Consider the following 9,849-nt stretch of genomic DNA (forward strand, 5'->3'; position numbering starts at 1 on the left):
CCATGGGGTGCTGAGCTGCATCACCAGGCACCAAATCTTTGGCTGTACATGATGTACCTGAGCTCACATAAAAAATTTGCTGGCATTAGGTGCATTTCTTCAAAGTCCCTTGCTAATGGCTCTGCCACCAGCCTGCTCTCTCCTCCAGCATAGCAATAATTCTGTTCTCTTTACCAGCTGGGCTTGCCTGCATCTTCAAGCCAGAAGAAAGCTGGATAATGCTGTCAATTGAAATGGATTGGTTCACTTAAAAAACTCTCTGCTAATTTCTGTTGTTTTCCAAGCTGCTAAAATAATTTAAAAGATAATAATTTACCCCGTTGCAGACAAGTAAAACAGCACAATTAATTGCTTTTTTTTTTTTTTTTTTAACTTTTGCATTGCAAAATGATGTGACCATCTTTGGGACTGGACTTGTACCAGAGTGCATTCAGGCAAAGGTCTCTCTGGGACACTTAAGTGCTCCATTTTTACCAGACATGACCAACTTGCTTGAATTCTGTCACTTTTTTTGTAATTTTTCTATAAATCCATAGATACTTGAGCGTGCCATGGATCACTGAACAGCTCAGTGTGTCCCTCTGGCAGCAACATTCACCATTCCCTGTTTTTGGAGCCAAACATTTTGCATGTGACTGTATCATATCCCTGGCTCCTGATGTGAAACCATCATGAGACCCATGGCAGTCTGAGCTGTCCCCATGTCCCCAGCCCAAGCTGTCACCACCCCTTGTCCCCCTGAGTCTTCACCTCTGGGTGCTGCACTGGGGACGTGTAGGGAAAAGGAGAAGATTTTTTCACCTCTGCCATGGCTGCCCCAGTAAATCTCTCCATGGGCTGTAACTGGAAATCTGATGAAGCACTTTAATTATTCAGCTAATTAGGAGATGAGTTAATTTTTCTATCAAGCCATGCAAACTTGTCAATGGGTTCAGAATCACCCAAGCCTGATACCAGCCTGTTTGACATGCCTCTGATAGCCTTTTTCCTGCCATTTTTTCCTCTACACTGAGAGAGAGCAGTTAATGTTATTTATTCTTTCCAGAAAGAAAAAAACAATATCAAGTGTTCTAAAAGCTGTGACCCAAAGGCTTTCTTTGTGTTGTGCAGTCAAGGGCAAGGTTTGTATTCAGAAATGTGGAGAGGTAGATGACAGCATGAATCAACATAATGAAAATGATTTTGATGAAATAAATAAAAACCCCCAGAAAACAACTGACATTAAAAACCTGGATACCAAATATTTGCTGCTAGATGCAGTGAAACAAGTATAAAGAGATGCTTGTGTTCAGAGTTATAAAGACCAAATTACCTTCCCAGCAAAAGGACCATGATGTGAGGTTTCCATCCCACCAACATCTGCTTCTTGCTGAGGTCAGTGACTTTTCTATGGAATAATGGGGCAATTGCATCTTGTTGACCTCAGGAGTGTTTGTAGGGGAGGAGAGGAGAAGAACAAGCAGGTCAGGGCACACTTCACCCACTGGTAGAAGCTGCAGGGTGTCTCTAGGATATGGAATCTGAATTTTCTTCTTTTTTTCTTCTTTTCCTTGAAAATAACACCCTCAGTGGTTCTGGCTCTGGCTGCTGAAAGATGCTCAGTCCCACTCAACAGCTTGGACCTGTGTACAATGCATGGGGAGGTCCTGAGGCTGAAGTGGGGGGGGGATGGAGGCAGTGGTTGTCCTCTCCCTGTGCCATGGAGCTGGGTCCTCCCCCATTTCCCCTTCCCAGATGGAATCTGGGAATGCTGTGGCAGCACAGCTGGGCTGAGCTGCAGAAGGTAACAGAGCCCTGCTCTGCATTTCCTCTCCAGTGCCTGAGTTTCTGAGGCTAATGAAGCTTTGAGGGATAATGTGAATTGCTGCATAAATTGATATCCTTTGCTAATTGCATCAGTGTTTTGCTTTGATGAAAGCTCAGTATAAGGTGCCAAGAAACTAATAACATACAACATCAATAGCTTCTTTACAAAAAACAAATGATGATTGATTAAATGCCCAAAGATTCATGGAGCCATGAGTCAGCTCACCAGGAGATGTTTTTCTTTTGAGGGTTCATTGGAAGACTATTTCAAGATGTTAGAAGATCATCTCTTTAAAAAAAATACCAACACCCCAGGCTGTTTCAGGACATCATTCAGACTTAAGATGAAGGTGCCCTTGTTCTGCTCTTTGAGATGAGACTCATCGCTACTCACAGGTTTCTTCTGTCCTCTCTAGTTTTGTCCCCTCCTTGACTGCCAGCCAGTCATCTTGTACCTGATCCAGAAAATCAGGTGGCCAGGAACACTATTGAGGGTCTTCAAAGAGAAATCACTCACAGGCCAGGGCTGGTCTCAATGCCTCACAAGCATCATCGTGGCCAAATCGGATTGAGGCAGAACATCTTGCTTTAGCTTGAGGTCTGACAGAAGGCAAAGCTCTGGTCTTCTTGTACAGTGCTGCCAAGGACCTCTGTGTCAGATGGTTGATAGTAAACAAATTGTTATTACCTGGCAGTTGGTTGGAAATGGAAGCACATTGACTCAAGCTTTCTAAGGGTAGAGAAAAAGCCCTGGATGCTGTGCCAGTCATGGAGAGCTGAGGGCCACATTCTCCTGGTGGCTGCAGTGGGCTCCCTTGCTGCTCTCTGCCAGCTTGTTACATCTATATTGGACACTTTTTTCTTGACCTTGTGGCAACCTCCTGTTACAGGTGTGGTCTTGACAAATGCATTTCACATCCACAACCTCAGTGCCCTGGTGAGACCCCTCTCTCCATCGCTGGCTACCTGGAACAGGAATGTTTGCACAGGCAGCGGGGTCATGCAGTGTTGAGGTGGAGACATGGTGGTTGAGAGCTGATAAAAGATTTCATCCCCTTGTTTTCTAAGGCATAATTTGTTATGAAAACTGTTTTCTGTGGCTGTGAGGAAATGGTTGGTTCCTCACCAGAGGGTGCAGCAGTGTGGGCGCTTGCTCAGCCGGCGGTGCAGGAACAAAAAACAAACACCCTGACAGATGCTGTAAACGTGTAACTCCCTGTCAGCCACAGCCAACACTGCTGCTGCCTCCTGTAAATATTTAGTGACACCAACGAAGCGTGAGGAAGTTGGAACAGAGAGCAGAAAGGGGCCTAAGGTGGAGCTCCGCAGGACAGCGTTTGGGGGATGTGCAGGCGCCCGCAGCTGCCTCTGGGTGCCAGAGGTGAGAACACGTGGAAGGGCTCTGGGGAAATGCACCCAAGGTGAATAAAAGCATCAGTTGTGTCTGAATGAAGCAAGAACTGAAGAACACCACTGAAACCACACAGGGAACCATGGAGGGTTGTCCACCACATTTCGTCACCCTCCATCTCCTGGCTCTGCTGGTTTGCCTGCATGATTTCTGTCCCTCTGTGTCCTTCTCTCTCCCTCATCAGTACAAACAGTTGCTGGGAAGCATTATTTAAGAAGAGATAAAGGTCTCCAGGAAAATACATTCATTGCTGAACAGCTTACTGAGAGCAAATAACTTCAAGCTAATCTAATTTATGTCTTAGATGGGCCTGGAGTATGTGTTGATCTGTCTTTATCTCCACAGGACTTTTGATGCTCTGCCTGTGACATTCCTTTAAACCAGGAGAGGAAATACAGGCTAAGAAAACTTGACAATGAGATGGATGTGTTAAAACTGAAAGACTGTTTACAAAGAGCAGCAAATACTGGGCCAAGCACTGCAGTGATTTAGAGGTGGGGATGTGTCTGGTTCTGTTGCACATCACTGAGGGGGAGGAAGGACACCAGAGGAAAACCAACAAAAATAATTCAATCTTTCTAAAAAAATATAAATCCCCAATGAGAAACTGTGGCTTGAGCAGGGTTTGTTTAGTCCCTGAGGGAGTCAGCTGAAGAGGATAAGAAGATTTTTAGTATGAGTTGACTGGAGGTGAGCAGTGAGCTGCCTAGGAACAAGACAGCACAACTGATCTAAGTGTCTGTGTAAGGATTTCCCTGTATAACTAAATGGGTTTTAACTCATGCTTTTATTTTAAATGATCCAACTTCTTTGTAGAAGAATCTTGGATCATTTAGGCAATTAAAAATTTTTTACTCTAAAACCTTACAAATAAAATAAAAAAAAAAGTCACAGAAAGCAGCAGAAAAAGCATATGAGAGAGATCCAGGCTGTTATTTTCAGTATTTGTTTGGTTTAGTCATTTGGTTTCTCTGTCCCTGTCAGCCCTGCAAGCTGGGGCACTGCTGAGTTGTGCAAGAGAGGTGCAGAAGAGCTTAAATCTTGTCTTCAGCTTCTCTTTTCCTCCATGTGCCTGAAACTTAACAGGTTTCTTCTTGTTTTCTAGGAGAGCATGATGAAAGCAGTGCCACCTGCATGGTCTAAATTTGGTCCAACTGAGGGGATGACACTGATGGAAAGTACAGAACATTGGGGTACCATTTACTGCTACAGCACAGGTAACTTTGTGTGTATCCCAGATGTGAGGATTCCAGCCCTTGTTTCCCTACACTTAATTATACAGCTCTTTTCCATTTTATATGTTGTGTATTTATATTTTTTAAATCCTACCCTGAGGAAGTGTGAATGATAGTTGGTAAGAGCTTCATTCATAATTCTTCTCCAGCTTCCTTCATCTTCCAGTTTATGCCTCAACACTTGATGTTACCCATTATGCAGAGATCAGTGTGTCAAAATGAGATAGTTTTGTAGTGAAGATGATTCTGCTTCTGAGCCTGAAAAAAAAAAAAGTGAGACATTTTCCTTGAGTTAATCAAAGGATTTCAAAGGGACTTTAAATCTTTCAATTTTCTTTGGCTCATGGAAAAGATGAAAAGTGTTTGACCTCCAGTAAACCAAGTGCATTCATATGGTGGCTCTGTAGATAAACAATATGTCCACCCAGGCAGAATATTGATTACTTAGGTATTATTTGTTGAATCACAACTAGGACCATCAAAAGCAACAGCAAGAAAGTATCATAAATTACATCAGGGCATCCAAAGTGTTGAGCTTAATGCAAACAGACAAGTTAAATAAGTGGTTTTAAACTAACAAGGCTGGGAAGTAGCAAAATGTTGTTGTTCCATTGCTCTGTTCATGGTTGTGGTAGCTCCCCTACATCCATCACTCACTTTAGGGGGACACTTGCTTTAGGGGGGGTCATCTTGTTAAGGGACTGGAGCTGTCATGGAAAGTTTGGTCCCCAAACCTCTTGTCAAGCTGGCAGTGTGACAACAGGCTTCTGACTTGTCACTGCTCCAGGCAGAGGTGATGGTCACTCACCAAGGAGTGTGATCAGCACCTGGGGAGGATTCATCACCTCCTGGTCAGAAGCTATAGCCCTGGAAGAATTTATCTGCCTGGTCTAAAAAGAAAGGGAAAAAAAAAATTAAATTTCTATGCAAAAATCTGGGCATTTTGAGCCATTTCTGAGCAGAGCTCTGGTGACTGTTTTCTGTGAGGGGTTATCACAGGTTGCTGGGTGGGCAGGCAGAGGGTACAGGAGCAGCTTCCCTGGCTCTCAGGTGGATCTTTTATGTGTTTAGCAGGGTGGAGTGGAAAGCAAGAAAAAAAAGCTTGTGAAGCCTGAAAGGCTCTGACCTCCAGAGATCTGTACCTCTTTTTGCCCTTTTTTGCAAGATCTGGCCAGTCCTGTTGGGTATTACACGTATTTCACTATCAGAGCAAACTGAAGGTATTGTGTCAATAAATGTAATTTGAAATTTAAATGAATTTCTGAATCCCAGGAAAGGGATAGTTCTTCCTAAGGAAAACTGTGAAATGACAGATAACCTGCATCCATTTCTTCAACTGTAGCAGGCTACAAAGTGCCAAAGTTACATATAGACATGCATGAAAAAAAATTAAAATAAGCAAGCTTTGCTCTTTTTAGATCTGTGCAAGAAGTGGTGATAAAATGCATAATCTGTCTCACTTTTTTCTGTCTAGAAAGTACACAAGCTGCAATTAATTCCAAGGGTAGCAGGGCTACTGGAAGGAGTAGTCATAAACCAAACCTAAGACTAATCACCTGGGAAGTAATATTTCTAAGCTGAGACAATTTTGGACTTGTTGTATTTGGCTGAAGTTCTGAAGCAGGCCTATTTTCTTCTGTATTAAATATATTATGTGTCATGGAGTAAAAAAATGAAAATAACCCCTGACTTAAGTTAAAATGCTGTCTGCAGACAGAGCTGTAGTCTGTTTTGTCTGACATTTTTGGAAGACAGCAGACTTCAGACTGAAATAATATGTGGGGTGAGAGACCCAGAATGATCCAGAATGATGCAAACATGGGCATCTCCAGTAGTTACTTACTCTGTAAGGAAAATGGGATATAACCAGGGATGGACACCTCCATTCCTGCTAAGGGCTGACTGTGGAAATCCTGAAGGAAATGTATGCAGGAAGGGACCTCTATTTGCAGTATTTTATGCCATTCTTGGCTTATCCAAAGCCAAACAGTCTCACAGGGATCTGTTGGATAACTGCATGATTTAGGAACTGAGGTATTGACTTCAGTTCCTTTTGAAGGATTTTTATGTTGCTGGGCTTTTGGGTAAGTGAGGGGGACATTAAACATCCTCTGGAACCCAAAGAAGAAGAGGACAAGAATGATCTGATTAAAGAAATTAACAGGATGGAGAATTTAACAGCCAAAGGGGAAAAAGCCACATGAAGTAACACCAGTTCCTTAGTGTTAGTGAGAAAAAGAATCACCCAAAGCAGAGATGGGTGTCAGCAAGGCATGGCTGTGGCAGGAGGCTGTGCCACCACCACGGGGGGGACTTCAGCATGGACCTGGTAGGATTTGCAGCTAGAGTTTGCTGTGTGCATCACTTGTCTCAGCACACACCTGATTTTATGCTGGCACAGGGGTAGGAGGTGGGACACTGTCCAGCACTCCCCAAGCTTGTGTTGGGCTGCCAAAATCCCACCTCTGCCTCCAGCTGCATTTATGTCACTTGGTGCCTGTGAGGTGAGAGATAAAGTGGAGCCTCGTGAGGCTGTGAACACAATTTCTAATCTTTATCCTCCAGATTATGAATGGCATGGTTACAGGTTAATAATTAACCAGTGAAGGTTAATGAAAATGAATTTGTCAGCTGCACTGATCCCCAGAGCCCTTTGTTTTCCTACGGCTTCACATGGTTTGGAGAGAGGTAATCCCAGAAATGGCTTTGCTGATTTGTTTGCATGTGGAGCCATTTGGCTCATCCCATCCCCAAATCCTTCCTTGTCTGTTTTACTGCCCAGTTGCTGCTGCTCTCCCTTAGCTGGCTCTCCTCTGCAGGATTACCAAGTGCTGGTGGGGGATAATTTTAAAGCTAGGAAGACTGGAGAATTAAATAAGGCTCTGATAAGTGCATTAACAAAAGTCAGTTTCAGCCTGATGCCTAGCTGGAGAAAATTTCTCATTAAGATATCAAACTATCCTCCTTAAAGGCAAATTAAAAGTTGTGTCCCTGTGTACAGATGCTCAAAGTGCTCTCATAGACAGCACAGAGAAGAGCAGGAGTCTGGGTCACTTTTTTTCTTTTTTTCCCCCCCCTTTTTTTTTTTTTTTTCCTTTTTCCCCCCCTTCTCTAAGCTCGGTGTTCGTTGTAGTAGGTGAATAATTTTGTCATTACAAATGATTCATTATTTTCCTGGGTTCTTAATGTCCGGTAAAGCCGTGGTGACCTCTAGTGGCTGCTGGGACACGGGGTGAGAATGTTTGATCTGGATGTTGGAGCAGGATGTGAACAAAATAAGAGCTGGAAATGATGAGGCTTTTAAGACCATGAGGTCTTAAACTGAATTTAGAGACCTCTCCATCTTGCTCACGAACAGCACTGACAGCAGAGCTGTCAAAGCTGTCCCCTCACTCTTCCCTCTTGTCCCCATCTTTCTGCTCATCCCCAGCATCTGGGATACTTTGGAGAGAACAAATATATAAATATAGCTGATGTCACCAGAGTGTCCCCCAGATCCCACTTTCCTTTAGGACACTTTCCCATGTCCCCCCTCCTGCTCTCTCTGGGTGATGAACCCACCAGCACCCATGGACTGGGGTGTAACACAGCAAGGTCAGTTTGCAGGTGTCTAGCAAGAGGAATTCAGGCCAGGCACAGAGATTATTTTGAGATGCTAATTGCAAGGAAAGTAAAATACCATCATGTGTTAATTAGCAGATATATAAAAAAAATATTCTTTGGTGCTGGAAGGTTTGGGATGATTTTGGATGATTTTTAAGTAGAGTAGAACTGGTACTTGGACAAGAAATATTGATGTGATTTGTGTTTAAATGCATGGGCTGTGCAGCCTGTCAGGACTGGGCACTGCCATATAGATCAGAGGTATGTATGGGTGAGGAAATGTTTAAAAAAAAAACCACAACAAAACAGCAAATGCAGAAAGGAAGCAACATCTGTGTATGGGAGGGCTCTTGGCAGCTGTTTCCCTGGGGCAGGCTCAGGGCAGGGTTGTCCCAGCTGCCAGGAAGGGCTTTTCCCCACTTCTCTGTTCCTTGAATGGGGGAATGTGCTTTGATTTGTGCAGGGCTGAACAGTGAAATCATATTTGGGTTCTGCTCGAGCAAATCAGCAATAATTTCAGAGTGACAAACCTGGGGACAAGCCTGGGACATGTGGCAGCATTGCCTTGGTGTACCCTGCACCCCAGCATGCAACCAGAGCTCCCAGATAACTGGGCACAGCCAGGGCTTCTCACATTAAAACACATGCAAAAAAATAAATAAAAAAAGAGCTAACATCAATTGCATGTGGAGAAATAAGCAGCTATCAGAGGTGTATCTACAGGCAGGTTTCTTTATCCCATGTGCCATCTGTCTCTGTGGTCATGCATCTCTCCAGCTGGCCTGGCTGGTGGGCATCTGGCACTCACAACTTGCTGGGAGGCTTTGGAAGAGAGAATATCTGGGAAATTATCAGGGAAACTGAGGCTGGTGGTGATGTGGTTGGAAGGTTTCAGCGTGGGCAGTCAAAGCAACAGGTGGTGCAGGTGGTAATGTGAGTGGCCCATTAAATACCATTTATAAGAAAATGAGGGTTGCATTTATTGTGTGTTTGCAGAGCAATAAGGCTGTGATTACTGGAGTTATATACACCCATTACACCCCAGTACAGAGGGAAGTGAAGCCCCTTCTTGCTGGGGCACAGCACTCACAGCAACTGCACATATCCTCCAGCAAGGCAGGACTCAGACCACCAGCACCTTTCCAGGAGGAAAAAGGAAGCCTTGATCTTTTTAACTAGAACCCATGTTAAGAGTGAAGCTTAGGTAGCATCTTAGTAGATGTGAATACAAGAAGCCTGGAAATCAAGAGGAGGAAAGAAAACCCCAGAAGGGATGTGGCCTGCAGAGGTGGGAATGCAGCATCTCCAAGGTGGCAGCAGCAGATGAGCTGGAGAAGTTTGCTGCCTGCCTTCTCCCAGCTCCACACTGCATGGCAGGGATGGAATCTCCCAACAGGAATTTGTCTCCTTCCTCTGCTGCAAAGCGGGTGAAAATTGAAGCTGCTGAAGGTGAGTGATAATGCCTTCCCACTCCCAGCATTAGCCTGGTCCCTGCAAAACACTTTGATAAGTGAGATGCTGTTTATGGGTGGTATCATTGCAGTCAGGGCTGCTTGCCAGTCAGGGGGACCTAAGGAGGCAAAATCTGACCATGAATAAAAGTTTTAAGGCTGAGGAATTGCTGTCATTTATAAGCACCTAGTGGTATTTTTTTTTTTTTTTGCTTTTAAGTCCAATTTTCAAACTAGAGTTGAGAGCAGGATAACCAGCAGGTCCCTGAAAGCCCTAACCTCAGGGCTTGTCTGGATGAGGAATTTCACTGCATTTCTCCTGGAGCTGAAGTATAAGTGAACT

Source organism: Calypte anna, chromosome 11 (assembly GCF_003957555.1).
Source record: "Calypte anna isolate BGI_N300 chromosome 11, bCalAnn1_v1.p, whole genome shotgun sequence".
NCBI lineage: Eukaryota > Metazoa > Chordata > Aves > Apodiformes > Trochilidae > Calypte > Calypte anna.